General features: G+C 38.5%; 1 long non-coding RNA gene across 1 annotated transcript; it reads right to left on the reverse strand.

Annotated features, from left to right (window-relative positions):
- Positions 1-497: 497 nt before the first annotated feature.
- Positions 498-4,972, reverse strand: LOC140245460 (uncharacterized). Its single transcript, XR_011902340.1, has 4 exons — positions 4,647-4,972; positions 2,723-2,961; positions 2,252-2,431; positions 498-997 (listed from the first exon to the last, which is right to left on the reverse strand). It is a non-coding gene; the product is annotated as an uncharacterized lncRNA (long non-coding RNA).
- Between the last annotated feature and the right edge of the window lie 1,005 nt (positions 4,973-5,977).

The raw sequence follows: 5,977 nt of genomic DNA on the forward strand, positions 1-5,977 counted from the left end.
GGAAACACAGATTTCTCTCATGTGAATGTTTGCAAAGTAATGAAATAACAAAAAACATACAGTAAATGTATGAAGATGAATTACAACAGACCGCTTCTGCAATTTAGTCAGATTTTATGCATGCTTTCTTCACAAAATTGAACCTTAACAACCACAAAGCTTGACTGAAGGCTTGCCCAAACCAGCAACAGCCAGGGGAATTCATGTCTGTGGAACTCGGTGGAAGGGGGCAGGTGAATGATATGCTTCATTTCTAGGCTGTTGGAAAAGAAATATCCGTAAGTTGTTATGTAATACATTACAGAAACGGTTTGTTGGCACAAGAGATGACACTTCAAGCGCTGACAGGAATAATGATCAATATGATGTACATGTATTACGAAAACATGCAATCCTGATGTAAAGTTAAGTTGAGAGGAGTAGAGAACACAAAGAACTTAAATCTGAGTAGACTTGATGTAGCATAAAATTTAAACTATTTATTATGGAAAGTCCAGCAAATGAAGGAACATATTCACAATGCATGCAAGAAAAAAGAAATTGTAATGTTCTGTCAATATCATGATACAGTACATGTATAAGGAATTATATGTATTTTCAATGATGATCATATAAATAAAAATGATGCATGAAAATATTTCCAATATTTGGTTTGATTTTACAGTCCAAGTAGTAGTACATAGCCGACTTGATCCTGACACTTTTCCTTTTCATTCAAGATAACACAATCAACATTCTCCTCATTTATAAATAAAAAGAGAGAAGAAATGTCACTGAATGTGATAAATGTCCCACCATAGTCTACAATCACAAAGGCGACAGTCAATCTTTTTCTTAATTTCCAGCTGGAGCCTCTTGCACACTCTTTGTCCTCCTCCTCGTCTGCATGTTTCCTTTATGATCACGCGAGTTGGAAATCCAGTGGCAAGCCCAGTTTGTGGTCTCTTTCTCGCTGGTATCTTGCATCCCTTTGCTTGTGCATACGAATGTATCATGTCTGCAGTAGAAAAGATGATAGAAAAAGAAATGCTAAATTGTCAGTACATACCTGTGTATACATACATGTATTTCAAGATTGAAAAAGTGAAACATCATGGAAATTTTATTCCAAGTATCCAGATATTGAATCAACCCCCTCCCCCTCCACATTTTGGCGACTACTCCGCCACATGAAATTTTTTGACTGCATCGTTCCCTGACTTTTACTTTGAAGTCTTGCACATCTTTTGATACTGTCATGACGCTGCATGACGTTTTCTGTATGCCTGTCAGACTGAAAATGGCTCAAAACGTGATTTTGTGTATAAAGTCTATGCAAATTGAGTTTTCTCTTCTTATTCATAAAGATCTAATCATTTTCACTTTCATGGGCTGAAACTAATTAATTTTATCATGATAATGCTTGAAATGGGTTCTGACATAAATTCTGTGGGAAAAAAATGATGAATCAACAGGCCGAAAAAACAAAAAAATACATGTACCTAAGATTACCAAGAAATTAATACAATAAAATACTGAAGAAATTGATTTTGATACTATCTTTTTTTTCAAATTCATTGTTAGAAATGCCACAAAGAATGTTTTCACCAAAAAATAGGATTCTAGGAGCTTTAATATCTGATAGGGAGCAAAATGCATGATTTTATGCATATACTGTATGACGAAAATTTCCATTTCTTTTTGTATAGCTTGGTAGATTACACCACGGGTAATGAACAAGCCAAATTTCATAGCGATTGTGCAATCAAACGCTGAGATCTCGGAGGGGGGGGGGGGTAATTGAATCAACCCCTCCCAGGCCACAGAACACTAAAAAGGGCCTGGCCTGGTTAGGGGTAAGAGGAATTCAAAGTTTATTTGATGGAAATCGGATATGGAATAGCTACAAAATCCAAAAAGTACAACTAAAAGATTGTAATAAAATTTGAATTCCAAGCTCTAATAGGATTGCTCTGTTTTGGACATCCCAGCCATTTCAAAATTGATTTTCATTAAAAAAAAAAAAAAAAAAGAAATCCCCATGAAACTACATGGTCTTTCATACAGTTGTGTTTTACAAGAGGTTTCTCACTATCCCACAAAAAAACAAAAACATGACAAAAACCTTAAGCCAAGTCTCAACCAAATCTTTACGATAGAGCTCTGTATCATATAAAAACGAACGGAAAAAAAAAGACTTTGAATGTGGAAATTAAAAAAAAAATGGCTAAGAAAGTAATTCTGTTTTTGAAGAGGGCTTGGCTTGACTTACTGAAAATAGTACTTGAGACGAAAGCATGGCAACCTTGTAAATCTGCAAACGAAGATGTCCCCTTCATGCTCGACCTGTTGTTGCCATGCAGGTCTTTCTGATCTCATGACCCACAATCTTCTCCAGAGAGTTGCCGCACACCGCCTGCCATTAGGATCCACTGATTCTGAGGATGTATGTCTGAAAAAGAGTTGAAAAGATCAAATCCTTAAATAAAATAAGAGAATTTACTAAACATAAACAAGCAGCTGACAAGACAAATGATTAATTCCTTACTTTTTTATACATGTAAAAAAAACATTCAAATCTCATTTCTCATTTTATGTGACATTTAATTTCATATAAACACTATGTTCACTGTCATTGAATTGATTTGGTTAAAAACTAACAACAGATTACAGAGGACAGAGGTCAAGGGAAAGAAAAATGACACATATAGGCAACACTTTCAAATACTAGTATTTTGCTCACCAATATCTTTCTACCAGCAAAAGAAATCTCCAGAAGCTAGAAGGCTGTCAAGCTCTTGGAAAGCTGCCTTACTCTCGAGGGGGTAATGGCGGCATCGTAGTCTCCTCAGCTCACCAATCTCCATGTTTACTGGTAAAGCAACCTGCTGTGGTGGCGCTCTGCAATTTGAATGTACACCTGCTCATGTTGGTCTAGCCTCTCCAATACTTCAAGCCTATGGAGAGTGAACATCCTCTGATCTGAAAATGCAGATGAAGAAAAGCATTCAAAAGATTAAAGACGTACTGTCGTGCATACTGTCGTGCATATTTTGAATTGATTGTAAGCGCTTTGGGCCTTGTGGGAAAAGCGCACTATAAGTAATAATAATAATAATAATAATGCTTCACAATGGATGAAACAATTAACCACTGGACTGCAGCAGGCTTTTACGCACACTGAACACCTGGGTGCTGATGCATAATAATGCATGTGTATCTCAAAACATGCCTTCCAGAAGGCGAAAGATTGGCCAGAATTATATTGCTTGAAATATGAAATAGTGAGGCATCATCCTCTCCTGATCTGCGATACCTCCACAAATCCTTCACAAAGAGCAGCTTTACTTACTATCATCAAAAGATTCATCAAAACCCTTCTTCCCACTGTAGGTCGCCATTTTGAATTGAGACTCTATAGAAACTTTCACCTTGGAGACCAATCAAAACCCTCACAAATCACAGCTAAATCACTGATTTTGGGGGGCACCTGTTGCCCGTACATTCAATCATGTCATAGGGGTAGGGGTAGCACAGCGCTGAGGCTTCAAATTGCACATTATATGAAGACGTAATATTATATTACATGCTCAGCACACAATGGAATGTTGCCAAGGATATTACGTGGTCCGCAGCAAAGTAGTTAAACCCAAAATCTCACAGAAAGTTACTTGCAAAATGCTTGTGATGGAGTGAAGAGGTGTATCCTAACGGTTAGACTTAGCTTTAGCCTTTAGTTGACAAGAACTTTTGTCACAATCATAAGGAATTTGACAAGGAATGTCTTAAATCTAAACGTATGTCTCCTTACAGTTAGCTGCACGCGTAAGTACAAAATCAAATTCTGAGCCTCTGTGTCCAAATTCTCATTTTTGAAAGTAAAATGAGGAAAAGGTCAACTTAGGTCTGAACGATTTAATAGTACAGCCAGGTTCCCAGTCAGTAGTTGTGGCTATGGATGTGACATAGGTTTTCAGGTGGTTACTATTCAGGATATCTGGGCAAAGGTATGATGCAAAGTTGATTGTCGTGATTGTAGAGTCTCGAGGCGGCTGAAAACTCCCCCGGCTGAACTTAACATACATGTAAATAGATTCTAACGTTATATCTTATGGTAAGGGTACCACCTATCGGCAGGGTACCTGCTTGACATCGGCACCCTGGCTCCCTGCGTATTTATCATGGCTGTTTGCGTACGAACGAAAAAGTATGCGCGGGATTACAGTAAGTGTCATTAGCTTTGAAAACAATAAAAACGAAGAAACGCAAATCAAACTCACAAACAAACTAACAAACCAAACTAGTAGTAGCCCTATAGACATGTTTCAATTACACATGCGCTCAGTAACGACGCATGGCTGTGAAATTGACGTGTATTACCTATGGAGGGAGGGTTGTCGATCGCTAACAGCTAGAACTAACGTTGCGCGAAGAAAACGGATTGCGTGCACTAAAATTGCGCTATTTTAAAACGAAGATTTAAAACCAACAAGACGGTCACGACATTCGAAACTGTAGTATTTATGGCATATTTGAGGTAAGATTTAGGCGAATTTGTAATATATTTTTGGAATAAACAAGCTACAAATCCAATAGGATGACGATAGGTGGTACCCTCAATCATACACACAATCAACATGTAGGGTATACAGTTGAACGTAACTTACCATTAGCTGCAAGCAGCTTTGCGTGATGTGTTGATGCAGATTTTCCGCTGCCCCATTACACTACAGTCACTTCCTCATGGGAACAACAACGTGAATATTGGGCATTGTCCTTTATCCAGTCCACCGCAGGACCTTTTCCAACGCTGTCATCACAGTCACAGGGCATAAAATTTCTTCGTTCTCTGCGCTGCCATTTTGCTTTGTACGCGTTAACGTTTTACAGAATTTGAAAATGCAACTCAACGGCGGTACTCGACTCGTTGCGTAATACATGCACTGTACTCGCATCGCGAGTGTGCGCGCACGCACGCGTGCGTAGCTACTACATGTATACTAGTAACCCCACTCAGTGGTCATAGAAGCGATATGTGCGTGCGCGCGGGCTGGCGATCACACGTGCACTCGATTGGCGCCACAAAATACTAAGTAGACACGAATGGGGGGGGGGGGGGGCTATCGGAGATCCGGTTAGTACATTTTTGGCGCATCATGATAGAATAAAACATAAGAAATTTGATCGGATTTCAACTCCTTATGTGCCATGGTGGAAATCCCCTGTGTGCCACGTTATTCTGAGACACGGAGGTAGTCATGCTTACAAAATTCTGTTAGGATGAGCATAATAGTAGGCAAGGTGAACGAGGTACCATTTTGTAGACTTGCCGCTTTTCAAACACGGAATTTCGAATTTACACCACCCATGTTTTTCCCATTTTGCAGAGACCGCGGTTCCTTCCATGTTTCTTTGAAAAAAAAATGCAATAAGATACCATCAGATCTTCCTACTATTAATTATCAAACATAATCATTTCGTGTGCGTAATTTTTTAGGTCAGCCCACAATGCAACAAGCAAAAACAGCACTCCAACTTTTTATTAGGCGACACTCGTGGCTAATATGAAAATTGGAATGCGTGTAAAACTCAACATTAACCTTTCCATTTCAATTCAATTAAATTCATTTATTTTCCATACTTCTCATGAGCATTGTAACAGAAATCAAACCAGTTCTTTAACTTTTTTTGTACAATGTGTGGAACACAAAATACATGGTGTTAACACAATAATTACATGTAGTGATAACTGGTCAAAATCGAAATCGAAATGGGGTTGATTAAAGAGAAGTATGACGGGACCTATATCTTGTTTGGCTGTAAGCCCCGAGTAATCAGTGTTTGCGAAAAAGAAACGGAGAACGGATCCTAGAAGTCAAGACCAGATTAGGCCTATGTCATGGTGCCAAATAAGAAAATGGAGGTAACATTGGTAGTCCCGACTTCCAGTTCTTTTGCTGGTTAGCAAAAATAAACGAATATATATAGCTGAAATAAT

Source organism: Diadema setosum, chromosome 22 (genome assembly GCF_964275005.1).
Source record: "Diadema setosum chromosome 22, eeDiaSeto1, whole genome shotgun sequence".
Lineage (NCBI taxonomy): Eukaryota > Metazoa > Echinodermata > Echinoidea > Diadematoida > Diadematidae > Diadema > Diadema setosum.